The sequence below is a fragment of the Lactuca saligna genome, chromosome 4 (genome assembly GCF_052625555.1).
Source record: "Lactuca saligna cultivar CGN05327 chromosome 4, ASM5262555v1, whole genome shotgun sequence".
NCBI classification, from domain to species: domain Eukaryota; kingdom Viridiplantae; phylum Streptophyta; class Magnoliopsida; order Asterales; family Asteraceae; genus Lactuca; species Lactuca saligna.
This window is the reverse complement of record NC_136420.1, coordinates 29913734-29933252: the sequence shown is the minus strand read 5'-3', so window position 1 is coordinate 29933252 and position 19519 is coordinate 29913734. Positions and strand designations below refer to the sequence as shown.

At 39.9% G+C, this 19519-nt stretch overlaps 1 long non-coding RNA gene across 2 annotated transcripts; it reads right to left on the bottom strand.

Annotated features, from left to right (window-relative positions):
- Positions 1–744: 744 nt before the first annotated feature.
- On the bottom strand, positions 745–8766 carry LOC145038391 (uncharacterized). Of its 2 annotated transcripts, XR_013679343.1 has the most exons (4): positions 8535–8766; positions 7965–8029; positions 7706–7823; positions 745–878 (listed from the first exon to the last, which is right to left on the bottom strand). It is a non-coding gene; the product is annotated as an uncharacterized LOC145038391 (long non-coding RNA). The 2 variants fall into 2 exon arrangements; XR_013679344.1 differs by lacking the exon at positions 745–878 and having other exon boundaries at positions 7446–7823.
- Between the last annotated feature and the right edge of the window lie 10753 nt (positions 8767–19519).

Below are 19519 nucleotides of genomic sequence, written 5' to 3'. Positions count from 1 at the left end.
CACGACCAATCTCTCAGGTCCCATACGATGGAGTAAGCCAGGCCTGTTACGAGTGTGGCGAAACGGGACAATACAAGAGAGATTGACAATGATAAGGAACTCCGATGAAGATTGAAGAGTGATGATGATCACCGTAGGAAAGACTATCCTGGAACCACCTCAGAACAACAAAAGGTTTTCCAAATAAACATATTTTTAAAACTTAAATTTTTGTGAAAACCATAACCAACTAAATCCTAACCATAAATTACTTCCTTGTCCAAACAAAGCACATCATCTATATTATAACTAAATTCCCGTACAGGTATGCTATAATGGCTTAGTGTAAACATTAGGGTCACATATAATTAAGAATCTATAGACTTAGAGTGCGTGATTCCGCCTTATTTCCTGTTCCTTGTAAGGTTGTGGATTTACGACAGAGTCACTGAGTCTATTGCCTTCTCAACCTTACTTATATATGACTTGTAGACAACAAGCGATTATAGATGGACCTGGTGGGGATCATAATATTAAGTGCTAATACCATCCATCAGAACACTTCTACTGTTAGTACTCGCATAATGTGGTACAAAATGCTCGCAGTAGTAATAACAGGGATAAAAAAAGCACTAGAAACATACACATAGGATGCACTATCGTTCTAACAAACACTCCTTCCGAACCAACTTAACACGTGTGTCAACAAGAAGTTGTAACACCGTAAATTGCAAAACAAATTTTTCAAATTTTTATAAAACATAATTCATTTAATATTCATAAAACAACCATTTTCAATCGTTCAATCCAAGTAATACAAAATCCCAAGATCTCAAAATCATAAATCTCGTGCGTGTGTACTGATCAAGTCGGCGCCTTCCCGCGGTCGTCACTAGTACCTGAAACAATTAACATCAAACACTGTAAGCACAAAGCTTAGTGAGTTCCCCAAAATACCGCATATAACACATATTAGCCACTCGAGGCTATAACTCTATGGGTTCGTGCACCCAACTCTGTGAACCCTCAGGTTCTAACTCTGTGAACCTTACGGTTCTAACTCTGTAAACATGCACAGCATAAATCACATAGAAATAATGCAGTACAACACATAACATACGTAGCATACAAATACTCTGTCACATAACTCTGGTTACCTACTCAAGGTAAAGTATAGTGAGAAGACTCACCTCGCGTATCTCAGAATCACTAGCGCTCGATCTCCCGAGCTATCGTCCTCCTACAACACAAGCATATCTCTACTTAATACCACCTTGATCCTGGTTGACTAACACTACAGAGTCAAACTAGTCAACTCTGGACAACGGTCAAAGTCAACCCCTGACTGACTATACTCGCGGAGTCAACCCGATGACTCGCCGAGTCCCCAAGCTCAGAATTTCCCTCAATCCACGACCTGACTCGCCGAGTCACCCCGAGACTCGCCGAGTCCAACAACTCTGAGTCCACTCGCACCCAACTCACCGAGTCATCCCTTGACTCACCGATTCTCGACTCAACCAGAAAATATTGGGATTCTTCGACAAGACTCGCCGAGTCCGAGAACAGACTCGCCGAGTCTAAGGCTATCTTCAACCTACCCGCCGAGTTGTTCATCTAACTCGTCGAGTTCCAGCTCATCTTTAAGCAACTCGTCGAGTCCACCCTTGTGACTCGCCGAGTACCACTGGTCTGAATCCATACAGAAGCATTCCAGGCCATGCAATTGATCCAAAACATAGATCTAGCCTCCTACAACCCATCCATCACGTAAAGTGGCAAACTTTACGTGAATCCAAAGAGATCTAGGCCTTATACACTTTAGAGCTAGGGTTTGGGACATGATGGCTTCACTAAGCACTCAAACACAGAGACTTTAATGTACTCTAGACCTCCCCTATTCCAGATCTGAGGTAGCAACCTCAGATCTAACCTCCAAACTCCAAAACATACCAAGATAAGCTCCCATAAACCCCAAAATGATGAATCCATATGAGTAACAGCCCAAGAACAAGATATTACATCAAAAGAACGCCCCAACTGCAATGAAACTCGAATCCAAGCAAAGTCCCTTGCTCCAAGCCTCCAAACTCCCAAGATTTCTTCAACAAATACCCTTCAAGCTCCCAAATGCACTTTGATCCACACACACACGAATACTAAGGGTTTCTGAACTTGAGGATGAGTAAAGAGGCTAGGGGAATGGATGTTAAGTTCTTTATATAAGGCTCAACCCCGAGAATTAGGGTTTTCTCCACTCAGCACCTACTCGCTGAGTCCATCTTTGGACTCGCCGAGTAGGCCACTTGACACGAGACCAAAGTCACGACCCTACTCGCCGAGTCCATCCATGGACTCGCCGAGTTGCCCTTCAAGATTTACATTTTTAGCCCTTCAACTCTACTCTTGATATTTCGGGGTGTTACAATTCTCCCCCACTTAAATTAGGCTTCGTCCTCGAAGCCTACGACAACTCATCTCCAAAAATACTCCCACAACACGCCACCTGGCCTCAACCGAACCAGGTCCCTCAAGGCATACCCATCGAAACTCGAACTCACTTTCTCTTTCCTTGCGGTGTCCTGACCACCGACTCAACCTGGGCACCGGCTTTACCCTCCGATATCCACACACAACAACTGAGTACTTCCAATGATGCATCACTTCTCCAAATCTCAACAATCACCCGACCCATAAGAGCTAGAAAACCATGAACCACCGGATCCCTGATCCGAATCTCACTCTATCCATTCCATGCTGACCGAAAGACCCATTCTTCAATCTCAGAGTAACTCCCACGAATCCTCTTCTTGCAATCACACACACATGTTGCACCAGTCCTCGCACTCTCATGTTAGGAAAACCCATCACACTGACGACATCTCCAACATCCCCAGGGGGAACCACCACTACACACACGACTCCCTGATCAGAAACAAGCTGGGAGTCCCAAACTCCATCCCTGCATCCATCCTGAGACTCTTGGCTCTACACCCGCGAAATCCCTTCCGCGTCCTCAACAGTCACCCCAACATGATGTCATTCCATACCACCACTGCAATCACGCTGCTCAATGACTACCGATCTAACGACACCTCCTCCGATACAACAAATCAAAGGGTGGCACACTGGTGCTCAACTGATGGCTGTTGTTGCAAGAAAGCTCTACCAAGGGCAAATACGTGTCACAACTCTCTCCGAAATCTATTTTAGATATATATATATATATATATATATATATATATATATATATATATATATATATATATATATATATATATATATGCCCGAAGTATGTCCTCGAGCGTCTGAATCGTTCGCTTGCTCTGCAGTGTCCTCAGACATCACCAAGGTAAACTCTACCTCATTTCTCATATCCCTCTTCGATACTGAACACCAGATCAGCTTTTTGGCCCCACAACTAAACCTCCAAAGGTCACACATATCATGACCCAAGATATCACACCAACTTCCTCCCTTTGACAAATATTCCGGCCCAGTGACACGCAAGTCACTAAATTCTCTTATCCTCATACGAAAAATACAATCCGATCGAAGATCGAATCAACTCTGACCTCTGGAGTCTGCTGCGCATATCTCCTGCGCACCTTGCTGAATCTCTCGACAGAGGCGGAGGCCCCAGCCTCGCCCCGGTTTAACCACTAGGCTCCAAAACTCAATATTAAGGCTACTCAAGCCTAAAACTCCTCTGCATCGTACACTGATTAGAGAACACTCCATCATCACACTCTATCACGACAGACTCTGACTAGTGAGTACTACGATTCCTCGTAGCACCACAACGCCAACCGACTAGTGAGTACTACGGCTCCCCGCAGTACCACGACTCCCACTCTCTGACTTGTGAGTACTACAGCTCCCTGTAGCATCACAACACCCTCTGACTAGCGAATACTATGGCTCCCCGTAGTATCACGACTCTCTCTCTCTCTCTTTGGCTTGCGAGTACTACGGCTCCTCGTAGCATCACAACACCCTCTGACTGGCGAATACTATGCCCCCCCGGTAGTATCACCCTATACCCTCATTCTCATTACAACGCCACACTATGCTCACCAACTCATGCATCGAAGAACATCATAGGTAGTTACACACTTGCCCCAATATGCATTACAGACTCTAGCGGCAACCACTATACGCAGAACCCATCTCTGCGGAGATCCACTTCCTTTAGCTTTACGTGTTTATCAGGCTTGGGAAGGTCAGATCTATGGATCAAAGGAACAGATCTGACCTCAGGAGGTCAATTGAGTTTGTGCATGGCATGAACTCGCCGAGTCCAAGGGCAAACTCGGTGAATAGGGTTAGGGTTTCCCGTAAATCACTCAGTGAATAGACTTGCCGAGTTGGAGGAATAACTCGGTGAGTCAGAGAGGGATTAGAGGACTGGAGTTCAAGGTGGAACTCGCCGAGTTGATCTTGAGACTCGGCGAGTTGAGTCGGGGTGACCCCGCGATTCATGCCAGGTGTGACTCATCGAGCAAGGGGAGGGAATCGATGTGCCAAGCGAGACTAGAGAGTTAGTGGACACATGTAGACTCACCGAGTCGCCTAAGTGCACTCGACAAGTCGAGTTAAAGTTTGACCGTTAACTTTTGTTGACTTTTAGGGTTTGGTCAACAATGGGGCCTTTGAGCCGAGAGAGGGGTAAAATGGTCTTTTACCCTTCTGAGGATGCCAAGAGAGATTTGAGTCTAGTCTCAAGAGTTATATTTATGAGAGTATTTACCTTATGTGATCAAGCGGAGGCTAAACCATATTTCTACCGAGTCAGAGATTTACCGAGATATCTGAGGTGAGTCTTCTCACTATACTTTACCTTGAGTGGTAATTAGAGTTATGTGACAGAGTTATTGTTTGCTATTTATGTGATGTGTTGCACTGCATTATTTCTATGTGATTTATGCCATGTGTATATTAGAGTATATCAGAGTTAGAACCGGAAGGTTCACAGAGCTAGGACCAGAGGGTCCACAGAGTTAAGGCCCAAGGGCCCACAGAGTTATAGCCTCGAGTGGCTAGTATGTGTTACATGTGGTATTTTGGGGAACTCACTAAGCTTCGTGCTTACAGTGTTTTGTGCTTTGTGTTTCAGGTTTTCTCAGGATCACAGGATGGCACCGGCTCGATTGTACACACCAGAGAAAGAATTATGTTTTAGAGGATCCAGGATTACTATTTATTTGATTATGGAGTTATGTTTTTTTGTAATTTAAACAAAAAGGGGATTTTTATGAAAAGTTTAAAAGAGATAAACTATTTTAAATGAAAATTTTGTTTTGAAAATTTCGGTGTTATAAGTTGGTATCAGAACCTTGGTTTGAGGGATTCGAATGCACCTTCAGGTAATCTGGACTCAAACTGAGGAAGTAAGGAGAGTTTTCAAAGAAATGATTTTCTAAAAGTGAATAAGAGTTCAAAGAGAAAGCAAGAAAGAACAGTGTGTACAATCAGCTAGACCCCGAACGGTGATTTCCTAAAATACCCTTACTTTTGTATTATGAGATATATATGATACATTTTATGAGATATTATGCATGCTAGAGACAGGCTAGGTATTTCATATCTTAGGACTAGAGTGGCCTGATTTATGATGCCTTAGCCTAGGAGATTGATGTTATATGTGATGTGCTTTTGAGAACGTGATGAGTGAGAGTATTCAGTTGGAATCCTTTTAGGGGATTTGAGTAGAGGGGTAATCTAGGAGAGATACCTAGATAAGTGTTGTGGTGCTTATCTGAAGAATAGTTAGAACCTGCGAGGCGTTGAGTACAGAGTTTGGTGGTACTTTTGAGAATGAGCAGAGCAAGCGGAGTTATCACCCAGAGTGAGTTTTATGTATTCTTCGATGCCCGAATGCTGCTTGCTTCTTGCTTTATAGAACTCTCGATGATGGGAGTCAGCTACCAAGTGAATATGATGATATTCAGGAGGTAGATGGCTGGCATCATTAGGAGCTCTTCAACAGCTGATGGCGGAGAAGTGGGAGGACCAAGGAAGAGCCAAGGGAATAAACTTAGGTAGATGAGTACGCTAGCGGAGTAGAGCATTTCGCTGAGGAGCGAGCACACATGGCGGAATTAGTGAACGAGAAAGTTGAGCAACTACTTAGCAGCTCCTGGGATGGTCCATGTGGAAAGTTTGGGTATATGTGGCAGGTAGTATGGGCCCGTACTACCGAAAGCAGAGGACCCATACTCGATACAGGGAGTATTCTGAAGGTTCTAAGGAGCAGATTAAGGAGTGATGTTATGGTTCGAGTACCATACATCGGAGCAGATTGAGGAGTAATGTTATGGTTCGTATACCATGCATCGGAGCAGATTGAGGAAGTGATGTTATGGTTCGAGTACCATGCATCTGAGCAGATTGAGAAAGTGATGTTATGGTTCAAGCACCATGCATCGGAACAAATTGAGGAGTGATGTTATGGTTCGAGTACCATGCATCGGAGCAGATTGAGGTGTGATGTTATGGTTCGAGTACCATATATTGTAGCAGATTGAGAAGAGATGTCAAGGGCTGAGTACCATGGTTCTTAGCAAATGATGTTTGTGATTCTCTGGTTGTCTGATCAGGATTGATTGGTGGAGTGTGGGTGCGATGGGGTTTTAGGCCTAAGGGCCATGATTGAGTCCGAAGAGGCATCCCTTGAGAGGGAGGTCGAGAGCATTTTAGAGTATTATTGGTAAGATGTCAGATGTAGCCGCAAGACTCAGGGATTAGTAGAGAAGGAATTTATGGGGGATTGCGGCATGAGTGAGTGATCAGTCGATGGAGGAAATGTCACCTTCTATGACCTGATGGGTGCTACTTATGTTTCCTGTGGGAAATAGGAGAAATGTGAAATTTTAGTTCTGGGTTTAGGAGTAAACCCTACGGGTTGACATTGATGGCGATTTTCCACCAGAGTATCAGGCAGCATGTATGCCGCAAGGAAATGATCTATCATGAGCAGGTAGTCAGTGGGGACTGAGATAGTCAACGACCACACTACACCCTAATTAAGTATAGTAGGGCGTGTGATAGCGGTATCAGCGGGTAATCCAGTTGAGTATATCAGCACAATGGCTCTTCAGTCTGTGATGGGTACTAAGTGTGGTAGTGGAGTCCCTATTCTTGTGATGATTCACGTGTTGGACCGGGGGTTGAGAAGTCGAGGATGAGGAGTATGATGATTTATTGTTTCATTCTAAGGGTAAAAATGGAAACACAACAAATCCCAAAATTCATCTATCATATTCTAAATTAAGATCTTCAAGTACTTCCAAATGAACCAAGAATGGAACATAAAAAGGATTATAAAATCTACTAAAAAAACTCAATTTTAATAGTAAAATCCCAAAAGTGACCGAAATGCCCCTGGTCTCTTTGATAACGATTTTGGTTTTGTGAGATCACAAGCCTCAATTCAATCCAACATTCAGTGCATATGAAACATCAAATTAAATCCCAACAACACCAAGTAAAACCAATAGAAAAGATAAACACGGAATTCCCAAATACATTTTAATCAAGAGCATATAAATCAAATTTTCTGACCAAAATACTAAAAAAACAGATTTCAAAATAATCATAATTTAACTAGCAACTTTCTATCAGACCATAACAGCCTATTATTATCAAAAATTGCCTAAAATGCCCCTTAAGCAGCTTCAGTAATAATCGATCCTTTTTAATAATTAACCAAAATTTTCGAAAATACCTCTTTTTGTTTGGCCCATGAGGATACTTTTACTATACTTGCTCTTCTTGCTTGGTCCTCTGTCTTCCAATCACAAACCATCTTCTCCTTCTCACAATATGGCATGAAATTAATTCCTCTTGGCAAAAAAGAAAGCAAATGGTGGTTAGTAACAGAAGAAATCATTTTGGTGGCTGATATGTCTGATGATAGAAAATAGAATGGCAAGGAGAAGACTAAAATCAAAACTCAAAAGTCAACATTAATTAAAAAAACTCACCTGCAAGAGTGGTGCTTCAATGGCAGTGGAGAAGCTAAGATTCTGAAAACTCAACCAAGCAAAAACTGAATTCAAAAATTAAAGAATCAGAAAGTGAAATTCAAAATTAACGAAGGAAAGCCTATCGGAAGATAAGGCAGGAATACCAAAAAAACAAAATTAAAAGCAATAAACCTGGAAGAGGAATGATTCAGATGAAGGGAAACAAATACACAGCTCCGGAGCAGAGGAGACAGCCAGAAGCATCGACGTAAAAACTAAAACCCTAAAAAGAATTAAAAAAACGGAGATGCAGGGCTGTGAAGACTATTTGCGCGACCAGAAACCAAATTATGTGATGGGATTAAAGCGTTTTAGGGAGTAAAAGAGATCAAGTAAGAATTATGAGTTTTTTTTTGGTGATGAAGAAGGTTTTCAGCAAGGAGGGTGAAAGATTGAAGGTGAGTTTCAAGTGAGACGAACGATACATGTGAAACCCAAAATTGGGGAAGACCCAAAAAGGAGAAATTGAATGGTTATTTTAGAGAACAAAATCGAACGATAACAAAGATAAAAGCAAAACTTATTTACCTGGTAATTCTTACTTGTCGATGGATGTTGTGGTGGATGATGGTTAACAGGGCGTCTAACTATTTTTGGTGAACGAAGGGGGAACTGTTCATGTTCACGAGCCGTATGATCACCAAGTGGCCAACCTCCTGACGGTGAGATTATTTGAGGTGGAGGCAGAGGCAGTGGTGCTTTTCTGGAAGAAGTCGAAGCAAAACAGTAACAATGGAGAACCGGGGGAGAGAATGAAGAATGACATGTGTATAATTTAGACCAGATATAAAAGAAGACGGTGGAAAAATCTCGAAGTAAAAGGGTTAACCTGTGGTAACCCTAGGAACACGTGTACACACAATAAAATTATTTCCATAAAATACCCTCAAACCAAAACTAATCCAAAATTAAGGACAGAGAATGGCAGAAATAAGTAATGTAATATGGGGACCAAAATAGAAAAAAAAAAGGGATGTTAACTGTTCCTAAGCTTCACTTCTTTAATATATATATATATATATATATATATATATATATATATATATATATATATATATATATATATATATATACTAGTTTCTAACCCGTGGGAACCATGGTTATAAAATTTGTAACATCCCGGAATAGCAAGAGTAGAGTTGAAGGGCGACTCGACGAGTCCATGGATGGACTCGGCGAGTAGAGTCGCGACTTTGGTCGCGTGTCAAGTGACCTACTCGGCGCGTCCAAAGATGGACTCGATGAGTAGGTGCTGGGCGAAGAAAACCCTAGATCCGGGGAATGAGCCCTATATAATGACCATTATGTTTCCTCCACAGCCTCCTTGATCCCCCTTGAGTCCCAGAAACCCTAATTTCGTGGAGGAACCCCATTGTTGAGCAAATTGGAGCTTGGAGAGGTTCTTGTTGAAGAAATCTTGAAGGAGAAGAGGCTTGGATCAAAGGGCTTTGCTTGGATTCGAGTTTCATTGTTGTTGGGGCATTCTTTGGAGGTAATATTTCGTTCTTGGGCTGTGTTCTCTTAGATTCTTATTTTTGGGGTTGTGTGGGAAGCTTAGTTGTGTGGCATCTTGAGTTTGAAGGATGGATCTGAGGTTGCTACCTCAGATCTGGAGTGGAGAAGATCTTAAGAGCATTAAAGCCCCTGTTCTTGTGTTGTTAATGGAGCTATCATGTCCCAAACCTTAGTTCTAAGGTGAATAAGGCCTAGATCTCTTTAGATTCACGTAAAGTTTGCCACTTTACGTGATGGATGGATTGTAGGAGGTTGGATCTATGTTTTGGATCAATTGCATGGCCTGAAGTGCTTCTGAATTGATTCAAATCGGTGATACTCGGCGAGTCACATGGGTGGACTCGACGAGTTGCTTGAAGATGGCCTGGAACTCGGCGAGTTGGAAGAACAACTCGGCGAGTAGGTTGAAGATAGCCTTAGACTCGGCGAGTCTGTTCTTGGACTCGGCGAGTCTTGTCGAAGAGTCCCAATATTTCATGGTTGAGTCGAGAATCGGTGAGTCAAGGGATGACTCGGTGAGTTGGGTGCGAGTGGACTCAGAGTTGTTGGACTCGACGAGTCTTGGGGTGACTCGGCGAGTTGGGTCGCTGATTGAGGGAAGTTCTGAGCATAGGGACTCGGCGAGTCATCGGGTTGACTCAGCGAGTAGGGTCAGTCAGGGGTTGACTTTGACTTTGTCCATGGTTGACCAGTTGTCTTCCAGGGGTATTTTGGTAATTAAGGGTATTTATTGAATTGAATGTTTTGGTGTTCAGTGGAAGAGTTCGTGTCAGAGTTGGAGCAGCGGGATCTTATCCTTTCAGCCGGCAGTTTCGAGGTGAGTTATCCTCACTATATCAACAGGGTCTAAGGCACCAAGGCCGGCCCTTATCGGATTGAGATCCGGGTAGTTGTTATTATTTTGTTGTTGTGATATGCTTGCATCCTGAGAGTTAGGATGGTATATGTTAGAGACCTGATTGAGATCGGTATCCTGAGAGATAGGGAGATGCTATGTTAATGACTTGTTAGGTCGGTATCCTGCTTAGAGTATGTTATGCTATGTGATCTACTAGATCGGCTTGTTTGAATGTGAATTGTTATATGATTATATGTTTATGTGTACATGGTTGTTTGGACCGGAGATGAGTTGAGGCGGTCCTGCTTTGTGCTGTAGGCCAAGATTCTCAGGGCGGACCGGTTGTTCCGAAGGCCCAGCGAGCGGTCCGGATATGCTGTAGGCCCCACGCGGGCGGACCAGACGTGCCGAGGCTCGGAGAGTGGACCAGGCCGACTGAAGGCCCGATGCGGGCGGACCAGTCATACTGTAGACTCAGAGAGTGGATCAGGTGAGTTGAAGGCCCAATGCGGGCGGACCAACCACACTGTAGACTCGAGGGACATGACTAGACCTGGAGGATGAATTCGGTGGACTGAAGGCCCGATACGGCGGACCAGTCACACAGTAGACCCGATATGCATGGCTGTTCTATGTTCTGTTATGTTATGTATGTTTTATATGTTATGGACCGAAAGGCAATATGTTTTGGACCGGAAGGTCGTAGCCTGGAAGGGCATATATGTGGTTGGTATTTTGGGGGTAACTCACTAAGCTTTCGGGCTTACAGTTGTGGTTTAATGTTTTTCAGGTTCTTCAGGAGACTGTGGCAAGGCGAAGGCGTGATCGTACCGCTCCTCATGATTTTGTAGCAATGTGATTATGGGAATACTCTAAATGATTTGTATTGAAAACCTTTTTGTAAACAAATTAATGAAATCGGGTTGTTTTTGAAAAATTTAAATTGGTTGTATTTTTCGGTCGTTACAAAATTAGTTAAACTTTAATAGTTAAAATTTAAAATTATTAATAACTTATTTTAAATAAATGATTAATTAAGAGGTTTTTTAATTATATAAAATTATAATCATCGATTTAAATAAATATGTAAAATTATATCATTATATAAATTGTATTAATTTTATTTTAATTTTTATCCTAATGTTGTTAATTTAATGTAATTAGAGTGGGAAATTTAAAATTTGAAATTATGAAATGGAGAATCGATATGTTGACAAATAGTATGCATTAATTATGAGACATAATAAGGTGACACATGGCAAAAGAAAAATAAAATATGCATTAATTATGAGGTTTAATATGTTGACACATGTCAAAAGGAGAATAAAACTATTCTTTTATTATATATATAATAAATATAATATATATATATATATATATATATATATATATATATATATATATATATATATATATATATATATATATATATATATTTTAAGAAGCTATTTTTTTTAATTATTTTTCTAATTGTTCTTTATAGTCGCTATTTTTTGTAAATTTTTTACATTTAAATCGGCTTATTACTTGTTTGTGTTTTAAACCTAAAATAAATCGTTAACTAGTTTATTTTTATTCAACTTATATAAACAAAAACCGTTCCTTCAACGCAATCGGAAAACCTCTCCATGATCAAAAGGTTGCTGCTTCCTTTCCGGTATCATTCAAAGTCTACTCCATCATCAATGCTCTTCATTATCACCAACAATAACTATAGTTTTCAATTGGAAAGAAAAGAGGGGGATTGATAAACCAATTTTTTTCTACTGGATCTTTATTTACATGGTAATTTGCTCTTCATTCTCTCTACAACTTTTTTCTAGAACCGTAGATTTAAAAAAAAAAAAAAAAAAAAAAAAAAAAAAAAAAAAAAAAAGATTGGAAGCTTGCTGGTAAATTACAGGATACAAAATACATACCATAAGAAAATCAGAAGAAAAGAAAATTACAAGCAGGTGCACAATCAGATGTAGTCTTCCAAATATATGGTGATAGGTGTAGGGTGAATATGTAGATGTGATATCTTTCAACGCCTTTTAAGGTTTATACACATTTGAACATAATTGGAGGGTAATGGTTGAAACTTGAAAATGATAGTGGGATTACACTCGAGTAGGGGTGTCAATTATTGACACGACACGACAAAAATACACGAAACGAAACGAAATTGGGACAAAATCAAAATTCGAATTCGTGTTCGTGTCGTTTTCGTGTCAAGATTAAAAAACACGACGTCGTGTCATGTCGTGTTCGTGTTCATAAATTGACACGAAATTGACACGATTAAGCATGTGGTTGTCGTATTTTTCGTGTTTGTCGTTCTTATCGTGTTATATATCTTTACGTATGAACGAAATATACTAATAGTTATGTAATATTATATTTGTCATGTCGTGTCGTGTTGTCGTGTTTTAATTGGTTCGTTTTCGTGTTAATGAAAAAAAAAACAACATCGTGTCGTGTCGTGTTCGTGTTATACAAAACCTTGTCGTGTCGTGTCGTATCAGACAAAAACACGACACGACTGCCCGATTTGACAGCCCTACACTCGAGGTAGCTTATGAGAGTAATAAGACTAGTGGACCTGCAATAGGAAATCTTTCACAAAAAGTTCAATTAGAGCATAATTTTGCATGTCCTGCCTCTTGCCGTGTCTGTAAAGTTATATATAAATCAGCATGCATCCTTTCTTTACATGATATTGCAGTCATGGTATATTCGATTCAATTCTAATTTTGAATGAATAATCAAGATACATCTCTTTCCCGATATCAAATCTTATGCGCATATGTTACATATGGTAAGTCATAGATTGAATGTGGTGTTTATGGGATAGATGATCAAATGAGAATATGATACCCATGTTCACCTGGTCCTCAGCATAACTCGTCACTCTCATATATTTCCCTTTATGTGAAAATTGGAAATATGGGAAAATATATCTCCTAATAGAGACACGATGGCAACCATGCATGTTCATGGTGCTAATGTATCCATGTTCATCGATAAGAAAATACCCTCTATTCCCTCTCTCTAGCTACTATATATACCAAGTAATTTTGCGTGTTTATTTTCAAAACAAAGCAATTAACTTCAAGCAAATACAGATGAAGGAAAAGCCAAGTGTCCCTCAGAGATCCTCCGAACACTTCATTGGGATGCTTTATTAATGGTTTCCTACTGAAGTGTTTGGGGGAACTCCAAGGGCTACTTGGCACCAAAATGGTATGGTCTCTCACACATTGCTATTGGTGGTAAACGTTTCATCATGTGATCTTTTACGTACATTAGCATATGCAGTTGCTGTTGGTTAGCAATCTTTCTCAATGATTTATGCTTCATGCATATTATTGGCTTTAACACAACCTGTTTCTTAGAAGGTGATTGGGTTTAATGAAATTTTCTAAATGCATTACAGGAGCAGCAATTACTTAAATCCATGAGTATTAAACGACAAATCATAACTATGAATTAATGATTTTGAAGGTTTGTCGTTTGTTATAGAATCCAGTTATCATTATTTCTTGTTGTTCCCTCCATCCCGAATTGAATGTGACTGTGTATGTGAGCCTCTATGTGCGTGTGCGATATTTTGCAATCATATGGTTGCAAAATAAAATAAATGGCTAATACCAACACTAAATGGGGTACCAAATATTTTAAATATATAAAAATTACATGTTAACATTTTATTATTTGTAGACGTAAGTGAAGTCAATGTTTGATTTCTTTTTTGTCACAATGTCTCGTTATTGCATGTTTGTATGTTTAGAGGTTGCCTTTTCTTTAAAAGATTGCCAATGTTTTTATTTCCATTATTACTTTGGCGGTAACTTTGTTTACAAATTTGCTACAACTTGTTTTTACAAGTTTGTTTTTACATTTTAAAGAATATGTTTTTTTTTTATTTATTAGAAATTTGTTTAAGAAATTGATTGTTTTTACTAATTAGATTTCTTTTTTTATATATTCTTTTTATGTGTTTTTTAAGATAAATTACAACTACTACATGTTTATTACAACCTTTTTAATGGGTTTTACATAAAACTAAACTTGTCTTTTAATTATATTCTCTTTTATTGTCAGATGATTAATCCCTCAAAGGGTAATAACGGTTATGTGTATACCTAAACTTACATCTTATACCATTATGTACTAATAACTTACATATCAATCCACTTGTACTAATTGTTGTGACTATGTTGTAACTCTAGGCACCAATTTTTGTAAGAACTCAACTTGCACAAGTCACCATGACTATATGATCTAATATTTAATAGTAATGAGTAGGGAGGATCTAGTCAAATGTACATGCCATACTCATAACATAGAATTGTGATATATCAATTAGATAAGTGGTCAAATGTTTCTTTGTTCTTCAACATATGTATATGAACATGAGACATGGATATATTTAATCTCAAATCTTCAAGATTTTGTTTCCCGATACTAACTTGTATCAATCAAAAGAAAACTGCATAATCAATACATCAATTCAATCTGAGCATGACCATGCATTTTAATGTCAACACCAAATCATCGAGGGGAACAATGATATCTATTTTTATATATTAGAGGAGAAGCTAACAAATAAACTTCGACTACAAAGACTCCACCTATTCTTGATGTCATATCTAGTCAAACCCTTTATGAATACCATTTACGATCAACGTTTGGGGGAAACCAACACTAAAAATATTGTAGGAGAGAATCTCATGCATCTCCATTTGAAGAATATATGATATTACCATCTTAGAATTACTTGTAATAGAATCCATGGAGTAATCTCTAAGTGTGGGTTACTCCGATACCTTAAAATCTCCATTTAAAGTACTCATGAGCATCGGTTCCAAATTTTTCTTTGTGCATCGTCATGGACAATCTACCAATTCTCCATGACAATCTTAAATCACTACTTACTTCCAAAGTACGACAAAGAATTTTGAATAACTTGAATGTGGTGCGTACTGCTTGATTGACCAAATGTCGAAGGGTTGACCCTGAACGCGCATCGTACCATTTGGTTTCCAACTTTCATGGCTGCCACCCACTCAATCCATTAAGTGGTAAATCCTTAAGCACTTACATCCAAAATCTAGATCTAGACCCTAACAAGTGTTCTTAACTATAAAGTTTCCAACTTTATGGTTTTTCATGGCTAATAAGATCTTATTACTAAAAGCCCTAGTCTCTTGATATAACACTCTACAATTTCAAACAAAATTTTCATTATTAAATCCCATAAAATCAATATCACATTTTCTCAAAACCGCATGTATCAAATGTCAAAAATATAATTCAACAAAACAGTAGATAATATCCCATAGTCTTGATCATAGTCTCGAACAGGTTTGTACAATCAAGCTGGCGCCTTCCCGCGATCCTGAGAAGTACCTCAAATACATAACACACAACACGGTAAGCACGATGCTTAGTGATTTCCCCAAAATACCACATATACAAATAATAAGCCTCTCATGGCTATAACTCGGCATGGACCCTCCGGTCTCATCCGCCTCACTGACGACCTTCCGGTCTCACGGCTTAGTGTGGACCCTCTGGTCATGTGTCTCAGTGAGGACTCTCCGGTCTCACAGCTCGGGTTGGACCCTCCAGTCCTATATCTCAGTGAAGACCCTCTAGTGTCACAACTCGCTTTGGACCCTCCGGTCCTAACTCAGTAAAGCACAAAATAATATAGCATACATATCACAATGACAAAATGCATAATATCACATAACTCAGTATAAGCACATAAGACCCTCCGGTCGATAACTCAAATAAGACCCTCCGGTCACACAATATTTCTGCTCAGGAAAGTATAGTGAGAAGACTTACCTCGGAAGTAAGCAATAGATCTAGTACCCCACGAACAGTCTAGACTCCACCTATATAATATAATGATCTCTAATAAGCAATTTGTAATAACCACTCCGAGATGCCAAGCTAACTCCTCCACTAAATCTTAAAAGGGTGAAAAATACCATTTTACCCCTCCATGGTCTCTAAAGTCCATAGTTGACCAAAACTTAAAAGTCAATGAAAGCGAACGCTCAAGTTAACATTCCATGTTGACTAAACTCATCAAGTGCATCTACAGGACTCGTCGAGTTCTTTCATTTTACTTAGAAGTATCGGGAAAGTCCAACTCTACTCGTCGAAGTGTCTAATCAACTCACCGAGTTGTAACACGTCCAGTCTATTGGGGATAACCCTATTTGACTCATCGAGATGTCTCATGCACTCGTCGAGTCCCTATAGACCAATTCTCGTTCAAACAATTTTAAGCAGAAATAATCTCCCAAACTCTGGATATAGCCTCCCAAGTCTGAAATACCATGTAAAGCTGCAAGCTTTATGTCTATGCATGTCACCAAGGGCTCGAAATGCCAAAACAAGCTCTATATAGGGTTTAATGCATAAAAATAGGTCACCAGCTTGATAAAGCTTGGATCTTTGCGTTCAAAGGACTACATATGGTCCAGATCTGAAATCTCAAGATGGTGGCAAGCTCAAAACACTCTAGAACTCAAACAAGGATGGAAAAAGGCCCTAAAATCCCTAGAAACAATATCTAAACAAACAATGAGCAAGGTGTTGACTTTTTACCTTCAAATAGAAGCTACGAATGAATGAACACCGGATCCAAAAGCTCCCTCTCGTATTAAGCCTTTTGCTCCTCAACTTTTCTCCAAAGGCACTAAAACACACAATATTAGCCTATATTTCTCTCCTACAGGGTTACAACTCGATTTTCACAGAGTGTTAGGGTGATAAAGGAGGCATAAATGAAGGATTAAGGTCCTTTAAATAGGGCACAAACCCTGAAAATTAACGTTTTCTGTCTCGGCACCTACTCATCAAGTTGGGGTCCTCCAACTCGTGGATAAGACTCTAAAAATTGCACGACCAATTAACTCCTCTACTCGACGAGTTGGGGCATCCAACTCGTCGAGTTGTTATGAAATTATGAAAATTAATTAATTAAATATTATACTTGGGAGTCGGGATGTTATACTTGACCCATTAAGAAAATGTAGATCATGCATGAGAAGGAACTAATGTCCAAGATCATATTTTTTTTTGAATTAACACACCCTATAGCATCTAAGAGGACAACTTAAACATCTTGGAGTACTCCATACTCACAAGGATCAAGATTTGGGACAAAAGGTGCTAACTTTAAGCTAAACCAGATCTTGATGAAATATTCATCAAGTTGGAGCTTTATATCTCTAGAAGATGCACAAGATGGAGTAGTTGCTGGATCCAAAGCCTTGAGTGAAACACCACAACTTCTAGGTTCCTTCTTCACCACCAAGATCACTAGAATGGCGCCAGAAAGTCTCTTCAACCTTCAAAACTCACTCACTCACTTTAGGGTTTCGAGATAGGGATGGAAGCTGAAGATAAAAGAGGGTATGAGGCTATAATGAAGCTTAAATAGGGTCCAAAGCATAAAATTTAGGGTTTGCACCCTGGCCACATACTCCCAACGTATGAGAGTCCTACCTAAAAATTATGAAAATACCCCTTAGGACTAAATTTGAAAACCAAACTCAAATCAAGGATCAAATTTCAAAATACATGGAAATCAAGATGTTACAACTCTCACCCACATAAACTAGACTTCGTCCTCGAAGTCAATTGCCTCGAATAAATCATGGTAGTGCTCTCGCATCTCCGCCTCAGGCTCCTACTTCCATTCGGAACCCTTCCGATGTTGGTACTAGACCAAAGATACTCCTTTGTTGTGTAGAGCGTTCGTCTTCCGATCCAAGATCGCCACCGGTCTCTCTATATAATTCTGACGATCATTAACCTGAATGCCATCCAAAGGAACAACTACGGGCTCATCGGTCACATACTTTCAAAGCTGAGACACATGAAAGGATTTGTGGATCTGGCTGAGCTCATCAAGAAAATCCAGACAGAATGCAACCTTGCCCACCTGGTCAGAAATATTGAAGGGAGCAATGAATCTGGGGCCCAACTGTCCCCGCTTCCAAAATTGGATGACACCTTTCCAAGGTGACAGCTTCAGAAACACCAAATCTCCCGCCTAAAAAACGAGGTCTGAACGTCCCCGATCTGTGTAACTCTTCTGTTGGTTTTGCACGACTCACAACCTGTCGCCCACCTACTGAATCAATTCAGCAGTCTTGAGTACCACCTCAGCACACCCATGACCCGATGCGCGACCTCCACCAAACAAACAGGGGTCATGCACCTCTTTTCATATAACATCTTAAATGACGATCGGTCAATACTGACATGATAACTATTGTTGTAGCAGAACTCGATTAGTGCAAAGTAAGTATTCCAACTCCCTCCAAAATCTAATACATAAGCTCGAAGCATATCTTCGAGCATCTGAATTATCCGCTCGCTCTCACCATCAGTCTCGGGTGGTAATCGAACACACATAATCCCCAAATGGAAACATAGGGTTCATAATTGTGTTTTTCACCTAAGAACACCAAATCTATCTAGTGGGCGATAGATCGGATCTTGCAACCACATCAATTATATGGAAATGGTTAAAAACAAAACCCTGGCCCTCAAATGAATACTAAACGGATTTTGATATCCATACAAGCTTCAAACCTAAGTTCAATTTAAACTGGAATAACTCAAACCTTAGAACATTAGATTCCTCCACACTCCAATTGGATCAAATTAGCTTAAAATCGGATCAAATAGGTGTTCGTAGATGCAAATTGCCATCTCCTATATTCACCTCCATCTCAATCGATATATCTAGTTGTAACGAGGAGGATGGTGTCCTTATCATCTGAATTTCTCTTGGAATTTATTTTATTCATGCGTACCGTGAACATGAACATGAAAAATTACTTGGCGATGATTACATTTCAATGATCCTTCCCGATGTTGCTTCAAATTCACTGTATTTTAATGTATCCTAAAGCAAACGTCATCATCCATCCATCTTGACTTCATGAGCTCGTCATCACAGAAACTGATCAAAAATAGTCACCCCTTCCCTCCCCCCTCCCACACACACACACCCACCTACCCCGACGATGACTGTAAACGAAATTGCTTATTGTGAGACGGTTTATAGCAAGTTCGGCACTAGATTTAATTTTTTTTAAATGAATTTGGTTCGGAATTGTTTTTTACAAATTTCCATCATGTT